General features: G+C 44.0%; 1 long non-coding RNA gene across 2 annotated transcripts; it reads right to left on the bottom strand.

The window, feature by feature from the left end:
- Positions 1-4,075: 4,075 nt before the first annotated feature.
- On the bottom strand, positions 4,076-11,007 carry LOC109549642 (uncharacterized). 2 transcript variants are annotated; one of them, XR_012329775.1, is made up of 4 exons: positions 10,708-11,007; positions 8,702-8,931; positions 6,730-6,792; positions 4,076-5,395 (listed from the first exon to the last, which is right to left on the bottom strand). It is a non-coding gene; the product is annotated as an uncharacterized lncRNA (long non-coding RNA). The 2 variants fall into 2 exon arrangements; XR_002175988.3 differs by having other exon boundaries at positions 4,076-6,792.
- Between the last annotated feature and the right edge of the window lie 359 nt (positions 11,008-11,366).

Genomic DNA, 11,366 nt, shown 5'->3' with positions numbered 1-11,366 from the left:
GGTGGGAGGGAGGGAGATGGAAGAGATATGGGAACATATGTATAACTGATTCACTTTGTTATAAAGCAGAAACTAACACACCATTGTAAAGCAATTATACTCCAATAAAGATGTTAAAAAAAACAAAAACTGTATCCATGCACCACTTCTCAGAATGAACAAAGGGAATCCTCAGTAGATCTATGATGGGTTTTGCAGCACTGTTGAGTTTCACAATGAATCCATAAAGTCCAAAATCCAAAATCCAAAATTGCTTTTGCCCAATTCAAGTGCTTCATCCCTTTTCCCGGGGACCTCCCCTAATCCTTTGGTAGTAAGATCACACTCTGAAACAGCATCTGAGATCATCCTTGCTGAGTTTCTCTCTATTGTTGACTGCTCTAATTCGGCCAGGTCCTCATTTGTCAGTGACTCTGCAGATGTTTTGAGCAGTTCTCTCAATATCACTTTCAACACTCTCATGAAATCCCAACTGTTTTGCAAGATTTGAAATCCACTTTGCAGTAGTGTGCATTCTGTTGGAGCTATGCTCTCCAGAAGCTGACCACATCAGACAACGTGGAGAGAGTGACAGGAAAACAATGGGTGGAGACCAGCTCTGCTTCTTCATTTTAGATAGAGAGAAAAAGCTTACTTAAAACAAAATACAAAATATAATTTTGGTGTAAAAAAATGGGGAGAGATTATTTAGCATTGACTGACTTTATGTGTGGCCAGAGCATTAGGGAATGTTGTCACACTAGTTAGCCTGGACTTCCTCCAACAAAGTGGCAGCTGGTGCTATATGACCCAGCAAACCCACTCCTGGGCACACATCCAGACAAAACTCTAATTCAAAATGATCCACGCACCCCTATGGTCACAGCAGCACTATTCACAATAGCCAAGACGTGGAAACAACCTAAGTGTCCATCGACAGACGAACAGAGAAAGATGTGATATATATAGATATAGATATGATATATATATACAATGGAATACTACTCAGCCATAAAAAAGAATGAAATAATGTCATTTGAAGCAACATGGATGAACCTAGAGATTATCATACCAAGTAAAGTAAGCCAGACAAAGACAAATACATATGATATCACTTATATGTGGAACCTGAAATGTGACACAAAAGAACTTCTCTGTGAAACAGACTCACAGACATGGAGAGCAGACTTGTGGTTGCCAAGGGGGAGGGGCGGACTGGGAGTGTGGGATGAGCAGATGCAAACTCATATATAGGATGGATAAACAACAAGGTCCTACTGTAGAGCACAGGGAACTGTAGTCAATATCCTGTAGTAAACCACAATGGAAAAGAAAAAAACTGGCCACTGGGGGGACTCGAATAATCAATACCCAGGTAGCAAGGACCCTATGTGTAAAGGAGAAGAACCTACTCCCTCAAAAGCATTAGCGACTGGTGAAGAATTCCTTGACATTTTTTGGAAGAATCCCAGAAGATGCAGGATGCATCGTGTATCTCACATGAAACCAGAGGTCCTTCCCAGACCGTGCAGCTTCAAGAGTTTTTCTTATCTCCCCATCCCTCCTGCCATGGCCACCTCTCTTGATCCCATTTTCCTTCTCCTAGTTTGGCATCTTGCTCCTTCCCAAAACGGACCTCAAAATCCTTTCATTTCTCTTACATAGAAAGATTCAGCTTGAATCCCAACTCCGATCCTGGAACTGCAGACCCCATTCATTGCAGCTTGAAGCACGAAGTGATTCCCGAGCCCCCAGCACCTCTCTGTTTAGGAGGCCCCAGCAGACTGGATTTTTTTTTTTTTTTTTGAGCTTATCGTTTGCAGCCTCCACCGATCAAACCATCAGTATGTTCCTTTCAGACAGGGACCATGCTCTCCCCACAACAAACTGGTGAATGCTTTTCCCTCACCCTGGATGTAAGGAAAGAAAACTGAAAAACTGCTTTAACATGGATTATCTCAGAGTGGAGAAACTGTGAGAGATGTGTATTTTCCTCTTTTTGCTTATCTGTATTGTCTGAATGTTCTATAATAGGAACATCTATTTAAAAATCTTACCTCTTTTAAAAGATTGCACTGAGCATGAAGTTAACATATGTAATAATGTCAATGAAACCAACTTTTTACCTAAAAATAATATTTTAAAGAGAAAGGTGTATATCTTTTTCCTTTATCTCAAAGTGAAGAAGCATAAAAGCTTTTCTATTCGTTGTGTTTTTTCCTATCTGTCAACCACTTGTATGCTCCATTGTTTGCTTTTTCTCACATCGTTTTTGGGAAAATGTTATTTAACAAGGATTCTGGTAAATGCAGCAGAAATGGCCAAGGAGCAGTTTGTAATCAGCACATTGCTAGTATAATCAAGAGGGCTTTAACCATTCAGGAAGGAACTTCCTGCCCTTTGTTTAATTAAAACAGCTTCTCTTGAAGATTAAAGAAAAAAGAAAGAAAAGAAAGGAAAACCTCTTTCCTGACAGTATTTACAGGAAGAACTGCCTGCATTAAAATTCCACAGCCCATTAAGTGACATCATTAAGCCAACTACTTATTCCATCGTGTCAGTGACCACGGTCACATGGAAGCAGGAGCAACAGCTTCACCTCTCGAGGAGGGAGAGCAGCCAGTCCGATCATGAAGTGAGGCTTAGTCTCCGCACGCAGTGATAACAGCTTCTGGGAAATTTCCTCTGGACTGTGTATCTATCGAAATCAACAAGTTTGCGATTGATGGTGTCACATTTCTGACCAAGGCTTGATTCTCTTCCTCATACTCCAGCCAAAATCCTCACCTGGTGCAATGAATTAAGAAGACAAGGCAGGCAAGTTCCAGTTGGATGACCTTGACCGGTCATGTGTCCGGCAAACCGAGCCAATGACAAATGGCTCTACCATGTTAGCGCTGAGAGCGTTCTGCAGAGGCTGAAAAGGTCCCTCCGCCGCTGGTGCGTCTCCTCCTGTGTCCCCACGTCAGGGCTCTCACACCTCACCAAACGAGACCCCCAGAAGTCACCCTGACTCTTTCTCCCTTACTTCACACAGCCAATCAAATTTAACTTCTGCCAGCTCAGCTTTCTAAACATTTCCTCATTTATCTCTTCTTTTCATTCCTGCCCCTTCGATACTGCAGCTCTTTTCAGTTTTTACTTATACAATTCATTCTTTGCAGCTAATTAAGCTGAAGAAGCCTGGGAATAAAGTTTGAAACAAAGGTTGATAAAGTCTTGGCCTCGTAACAGCCCAAAGCCGGCACCATCTTACTTCACGTCTTCGTTCTCTATCCAGGATGCAAGGATCACAGGCTCCGATGGTCTCCTCACCCTTTCAAACCCACCATCGCGTCTTCAGCGTTACTCCCTTACTGGCAATCCTCCACGGCTCACTCTGCTTTACAAGATGAAGTCTACTCCTCAACCTGGTTCGCTACAGCCTCTGACCACTGGACAGGCTCTGTCCACCCGCCTTCTCATCCTGCCCTGCCTCACATTACATGCTTCCCCCACATCTCATACACATCTCACGACTAACCCCTACTTGTAACTTACAGCCTAATCCAGTATCTCCTTCTTCAGACCTTTCCTTATTCACAGCTACCCCCAAACACACACACAGATCTCTGCCTCCTGGAATGCCCTGTGCGTGTCTATTATGACACTTAGCACGTTGCAGTAATATTATTTTTCTATCACCGTGCTTTCTCTCTTGAAGGCAGAGTTTTGTATTCATCTTTCTATCTCCATGCCCCAGCTGAGTATTCAGAAAACTCAGTGAATAGTGACTGAATGCACAAATGGCAGAGAAGAAGCCACAATGATGTTAAACTTTTGGCTGAAAGATAAGACTTTTCAGATAGAAAAGATAAATCTCTAGTGAGAGATGCATTCTAATGGTGAAATTTAAAGAATCGTTGATGAGCAAGTGTTTTATAGCTAACAACTTTCCCTATCATGTGATTCTGAATTTTTTTTTTCATATTGCCATTTCCTGTCATACAGAAGACAGGGTTCTATACAGAGATTTATGTAAATAATATTGATAATTTCAGGTAATTGTAATATAAAGATTACATATTTAATTTGGGAGAGAAGGTCAAGGAAAACATTAAGAAATCTAAAGAAGGTTCTTCTTTCTTAATTAAGGGCTATCTTTAAGAAATTGAAACGAGGAAGTAATGAAGCTACATGTGAAAGAAGCATGAGCGTCCACAAAAGCAAAGGAAATTTCAACATTCTGGTGTTACCCCAAGTAGAGAGAGGCATGTGCGTGGAGTTAAAATATCTAACAACTAGACTATTCTTACAACAGAAACTAGAAAGAAGAGAAGGGAAAAAATAGAAGCACAAGAACTATCAGAAACAAAACTGGAGTGACTAAAGGAAATTATTTTCTTTCTGTTTTATAGAAAAATAAATCCATATGTTCAAACAGAATATTAGCAGCTGCTCTGTTGAGTCTCTGAGAGCTCTGAGGGAATGGGGGTAGGGGTTGTGAGTCTATGGCTTATTTCTTCTGTACTGGCATCAACTGGGATCTTCTCGACAGTGAGATATCCCATGCATTGTATCAGTTATCTATTGCTGTGTAACAAAATACCCAGAACTTAGTGGGTTATTATTGTTCATGATTCTCTGGTTGGCAACTTGGGCTGGGCTCAGCTGGGCAGGTCTTCTGCTGGTCTTACCTGGGGTCACTCATGAGCTTCCCAATCATCTGATGGATTGCTTGGGATGATTCCTCTAAGATGGCTTCACATGTCTGTCTGCCCTTCTCCATATGTTCTATATCATTCTTAAGGAGACCAGCCCAGACTTCTTTACCTGGAGGCCTCAGGGAGCAAGCGTGACCGAGCTCCAATACACAAGTGTGTTTTGAGCCAACTTGTGTCGTGTGTGCTAATGTCCCTTGAGCCCAAGTAAGTCATATGGCCGTGCCTCTGTTTCAGGGGAGGAGCTGACGTACCCTATCTCTTGATAGATAGCCACATTGCGTATAGCACAGGGCATACACAGAGGAAGAGGAGGAATTTGTGATTGTTAAAGAACCCTCTTCAAATACCTTCTAGCTTATTTCTGAGGACCCTGCAGACTCTCAAGATGCCAGTGGGATTCATATCTGGCACTTCCAAAAGTTCAGTCTAGTGGAGGCTGATGAAGGAATTCGTAACGCGCAAAGATCTCAGAGACCAGGGTGTTGTCCGTGGATTGGAAGGTGTGTCCCACTCATTCCACACGCACACTCAGCATGTCACTCTGTGTTTAAAAATCATCCTGTTGGGCTCCCCTGGTGGCGCAGTGGTTGAGGGTCCGCCTGCCGAGGCAGGGGACGCGGGTTCGTGTCCTGGTCCGCGAAGATCCCACGTGCCGCGGAGCGGCTGGGCCCGTGAGCCATGGCCGCTGAGCCTGCGCGTCCGGAGCCTGTGCTCTGCAACGGGAGAGGCCACAACAGCGAGAGGCCCGCGTACCGCAAAAACAAACAAACAAACAAACAAGTCATCCTGTTCCTACAGCAATAAACCCAGACTCCTTGGTGTGGCATTCAAAGCCCTTCACTATTTTTCCCTCCCTGCCCGCGGTTTATTGGTTACTGGAAGCTGGCTTATTTGTATTTAGTAAGTACACAGTAAGCTAGTATATTTGATACATAATGTCAAAGACAACAGAAGCTATTTCCTGCTCACTTATAAATATCAGGGGCAAAATACTGGTGGGGCAGCCCTCTCACAAAATTGTTATGGTCGCCAGGGTGATAGTCTCTGCCATCGTCAAGCGTGGCTTCCATAACCACGTGGGCGGTGTCCCCATCTGGAAGGGGACGAGAGCAGAGCAGAGCCTGCAGAGGGGGCTGAAGCCCACACTCCGGGCTTGGAGTCGTGCACATCACTTCTGCTCAGCTCTGTTAGACCTCGGTCACGTGGCTACCAAAATTCATCCTTGGTGCTCCCGTTGCAAATCACCCATTGCTTCCCCACAGCTTGGTGTCAGATGCTCTCCTCTCTTTTCTCCAGCTGACAAGCTCATATTTATTGTTAAGATCTAGCTCTATTTTGTCACTTCCCCTGTGAAGCCATCCTCACCTGCAGAAAGGTACTCAGGCTTTGTACTTCTTCCCACTAGAGCACCAACAGTACTGATTAACCACACTTGTTATTCAAAGTGCTGAATAGCTAGGCTTTGCTAGACTTCAGGGTCTCCTGGGTGGGAAGATGCAGTACTCACACTGGCATAGGGGTGCACAAGTCACTGTGTAGATACAGCACAGAAGTGTTGAGTGAATGGAGGCATGGAGGGGGGCAGCTTCCGACTCAGGCCAATCATAAAAGCCACCTCCTGCAACGTTCCCACCTAGAGGCTTTCCAGAATATTCCATCACACTATGGGGTGACCAGAGAAGGGCCACAACTACTGTTTCTGAGCATCATGGCAAAAAGGGGGCGTAGCCCACCCTTTTTCTTCATGTTCTTTTATATTTGGGAGACCCTACGGCTCTCGCAGAAAAGAGATGCTCTGTGACAGCCGAACCATAGCTCAGCAGTGAGCCTGAGGCCAGAGGACCCTCCACCTGTGCTTGGCCCCCATCAAAAAGCAGCAAAGCTGTGTGCCCTCACTGGCAACGAAACACAAATTAAAATATAGACACTTGTCTTCCCCACCATCTTAGGAAGTATTTTAAAAATTTTTAGATTTGCTGGAAAGGGTGATACTTTTTTCCTATCATCTTAACAAAGCTTTCAACACATTTTAATGCTTAACGCTCACCAAGATGTGTTGAGACAGGCACTGTCGTCGTCTTCAGATAGAAGTAGAAGCTGAGTAATGTACCTAGAAAACAAATTGGCAGAACATAGCAAAAAACATTACAATGTTCCTATCTTCTGCTCCAAGCTTCTAAGTCTAGAAATATATACTCAATAAACAAGCAAAGACATCAGCAAAACTTGAACACACACATGTTCATTATAATATTCTTTACCATGCAACAAAAAGGTACAACTTAAATGCATAGTTTTAAAACGCATAAGCTTTAAAAAAATTAAAAATACACAGAAATTATAAATAACACGAGTCCAGACTGATATAAACAATTGATTGAATACATATATAATCGGGAGAGAAGAGACAAATCTCCCATGGAGGAGAACTCCAAGTGATTTATGTAGCTGCCCCATTTTCAAGAGGGTGGAGCATAACTCCCCGCTCCTGAAGTGTGAGCTGTGCCAGTGGCTGCCTTCCAGAGACGACAATGTGGGGAGGGAGGGGTAACTTTACAGGGGAGGCGCTGACAAACACGACTCCAGCCAGGTGACCAGAGTGAGAACAATAGCGATCATCATGTTGACGGCGCGTGCCCTTGACATGATAGAATGAGGATGGTGCTTTACTGATGTGGTCTTCCTCCGAAACACATGACCCCAGTCTAGCCATGAGAAAAACTATCAGACACATCCCAACAGAGGGATGTTCTGTAAGATACGTGGCCAGGACTCCTCAAAACTGTCAAGATTGTCAAAAACAAAGAACGTCTGAGACTGTCAAAGCCAAGAGGAGCCTAAGGAAACATGACAAATAAATGTAATGTAACTGTAATGTATCAACATACACACTATATAGAATATATATATACATATATATATGTTTAATGGAATCACTTTGCTATACACCTGAAACTAACACAATGTTGTAAATCAACTATACTTCAATTTTTTAAAAAATAATAAATAAATGTAATGTGGGATCTTGAAACAGAAAAGGGACAGCAGGTAAAAACTAACAAAATCTGATAAAGTACAGACTTTAATTAATAAGAATGTGTCAGTATTGGTTCATTAATTGTAACAACTGTACCAGCCTAATGTAAGATGTTCAAAATAGGGAAAATTAGGTGCAGGGTATATGGGAACTCGACGTACTATCTTCCCAATTTTTCTATAAACCTAAGGCTGTTCTAAGAAGTAAAGTCTAACTTTTAAAATGTATTTAAAATACACAGGACGGAATATAATTAATATGCAGTGTAATAGGTGGACGACAAATTAAGGTCGCACCTCTTTCAAGATTCAAATGCCGGGGCTCCTAGTGTCCACTGGGTAGCCGTGAAATTACCGTTTCCTCCCTTATTTTCCCTTCGTTAGAAACAAAACCTGGGGAAATCACAGATGGCCGTGGTGGTTGAGTGGTCCTGCTGCAGCCACAAGGCATCACTGCTGGCAGGGGCCGGTCCCAGAGCCCAGCTCCATCCTGACCATTGGCAGAAACACAGCATTGTCCCAGGCACCACCACTAGCAGCCCAGTGGTCCCTGGATACTGCCGATTTCTGTGCCGTTGCTCAAATTTCAGGGAAAACGGGGTGTGCTCAGGCCAAGTAACGCTGACAATAAGGGTAATGACGAGAGCGAACATTTACTGAGCGCCAGGCACTGTCTTAAGCACTTGGCATGTAATAATTCATTTAACCCTAACAACCATCCTGAGGAAAGTCCTATTTTATTGCAAGCCCATGGTGACATTGACAGTTTCTTAAAAATTAAATATATACTTATATGATTTGGTCCAGCAATCCCACTCCTAGTTACTTACCCAAAAGAAATGAAAACATTTACACCAAAACCTGTACATGAATGCTTATAACAGCATTAGTCATAGTACAGAGAAACCGGAAACAACCCAGGTGCCCTTCAACGGGAGAACGAACAGACAAACAGAAGGACCTCCATACAGTGGGGTACGTACCGCTCAGCAATGTAAAGAAATCGACTACGGATCCACACAGCACGATTTCACGTACTGCACGCCCGTGACGTGGTGTGACATGTCGCTCTGTCCTCTGAGTTTCCCATGAACATGCTCTTAGATTTATTGTTGAGATTTTGAGGAGATTCAAGTTCACTTAGGTGACAAAACTACTTCATAAGTTCTTCCACCAGAAGGCAGTCTGGCAGACTCTCCTGTGACGTGACCTGCTATGGATGACCAGTGCCCGGGTACATTAGTTCACTAAGGATTTGCAAAATGATGATATTCTAATTCTGATATCACTTTTGGAATATTTCTACAAAGAGAAACTTCCCCTTATCAACTATTTGATTAACCAGAGGTACAAGACAGATGGTTAATTCTTTCCCTGTGAGTTAGTCCCTAACCTCCTCCAATGGTAACGAATGAAGGGGTTTTTTTATTATCACTATGGACTCATAATTTTTTTTTTTTTCACGCAGGCTCAGCGGCCATGGCTCATGGGCCCAGCCGCTCCGCGGCATGTGGGATCTTCCCGGACCGGGGCACGAACCCGTGTCCCCTGCATCGGCAGGCGGACTCTCAACCACTGCGCCACGAGGGAAGCCCTGGACTCATAAATTTGAATATACTTATTCTTATAGATGTTCAAATGGTCTGGTATTTGGTTAGAAGGAATCTTTTCAAGTTTTCTCCTGGGTCTTTTGGACATGACCTTAGTGTTAACTTTTTTCAATTGAGAAGTAATCAACATGTAACATTATATTAGTTTCAGGTGTACAAACATCATGATTCGATACTTGTAAATATTGTGAAATGGTCACCACAATAAGTCCAGTCTTGGTGGTTTTGATAGATTCCTTCCTTTGGTTAAGACAAGATGTCCCCAGCTCATCCTGTGGAGTTCCTATCCCAGAACTGGGTTCAGTCATTTCTGCAAAGAGCTCTTATTCCTTTTAGTGGGAAACTAGTCAGAGACCACAATCTGGGTGCTGAAAGTCAAGTTTAATTTCTTAATATGCCACAGGTTTCAAAAACTTGACGTGGTCTGGGCCCCCTGGTGCATTTAAATGACCCTACACCCACCACTACACACACACACACACACACACACACACACACACACACACACACACACACACACACATAAAGCGAGTTCCTGGTCCCTTTCGAAGGATCAAGTGCACCTGCCTGTCTGTCTCAGAGGTCTGACCACAGTCAGTCTACTGCTTCTCTATAGCCACAGGTCTGGATAGAAGAATATTCCAGGTGGATGGGCTCACTTCCAAAAGCAGGAAGAGGCAGTTAGGATTCTTTTCCACAGAAGGAATAGAGAGGAGATTGGTGAGTTTTCCAAACACCCACGCTGGTAAAAGCAGGCTTGCTCCAGCCCACACATCATTAACTTCTGGTAAATTAAATTATCTAGACCAGGAGCTGGGACACCCTGCTTCCTGCCCATGCAGACCTGGCAACAAACTCAGAAAAGAGCACAGGCTCATGAAGCTTTGTAAAACCCCCGAACAGGGGCTTGAGGATGTAACGTATTTTCCCAAAGAGTCCGCGAAAGGCCCCCAGCGTAGACAGAAAATGCAATTCCCAGCTGCGACTGCAAAGAGTTTCCTTCTGAGTTCCAGCTGGAAGAGTGAAAGGGCAGTGGCAGCCCTAGTGAACCTCCTGGGATTTTCTGATGCTGGAGAAGACGTCGTGCCTGAAACTGTCCGTGCGTCTCTCTCTCTCTCTTTAGTTTGAAATTTCAAAATGCTCAGGAGAACTTAAAATGGGAAGTTCCCGTAGCTCTTTGGGTCAGAAATGGGAATGCGCTGGGGGTGAGTAACAACTCTCAACCTTCTGATCTCTGGGACATGAGAGTCAGGGGATTGTGAAAAGACAGCAACAGGGAAAGTGTCAGCATTCTGACCACAGAGTGGGACAAAGGCCATGGCTGGACCCAATGCCCCACTAAGTGAGCACGGATGTTAGCTTAGGGGGCGGTGACTCACCAGCTCGTGACGAGCACAGGCGATTCTCAAGCCAACACGTTTCTCTTTTACTCGTGAGGCTGAACTTTGAAATATGTCCAAGGTGACACTGAAGTAGTGGAGAAACACGGCACTGCGGAGAGTTGAGGAAACGTTGCTTTCTGTCCCGGGCTGTTTGCTCAGCTGGCAACAGGTACCTTCAGTGACTGACACTCTGTGTGGTTAAGTAACAAGCAAACAAGAACATTTCAATGGCTGTGGCGAAATACAAGGATGAACTAACCCCGCAAACACACAGAAAGGAGGGAAAGGAAAAGAAAAGCATATCCGGTTTGTGGTTTGGGCCTGAACGGGCTCTGTGACGTCCAGAACTGGATCCTCTTTGCAGCCAAAGAAAATGAGCGGCAGGGCAGGGCTTGGAGCATTCACCCAAGGGACAGCTGAAGGCTGTGGCAGTGTTTAATCTGAAGAGGAGGCTTAGGTGGGAGCTTAGACTTATGCAAACATTTGAAGAGCAGGGACCCACGTGAAATGCAGAAGGGAAGTTGTAGCTTCCTGAATTTTCTAACCATTAGAACTCTCAGAAATGGAAGTGGCTGTCTGGAGAATAAAGCATTTCTGTTGGGGAGTGGTGTGTTTTAGCAGAAGCTGGACGCACATTGTGATGACTGTAAATTCAA

This window comes from Tursiops truncatus, chromosome 2 (genome assembly GCF_011762595.2).
Source record: "Tursiops truncatus isolate mTurTru1 chromosome 2, mTurTru1.mat.Y, whole genome shotgun sequence".
NCBI lineage: Eukaryota > Metazoa > Chordata > Mammalia > Artiodactyla > Delphinidae > Tursiops > Tursiops truncatus.
The sequence above is the reverse complement of the archived record's forward strand: the minus strand, read 5'-3'. Positions and strand labels throughout refer to the sequence as shown.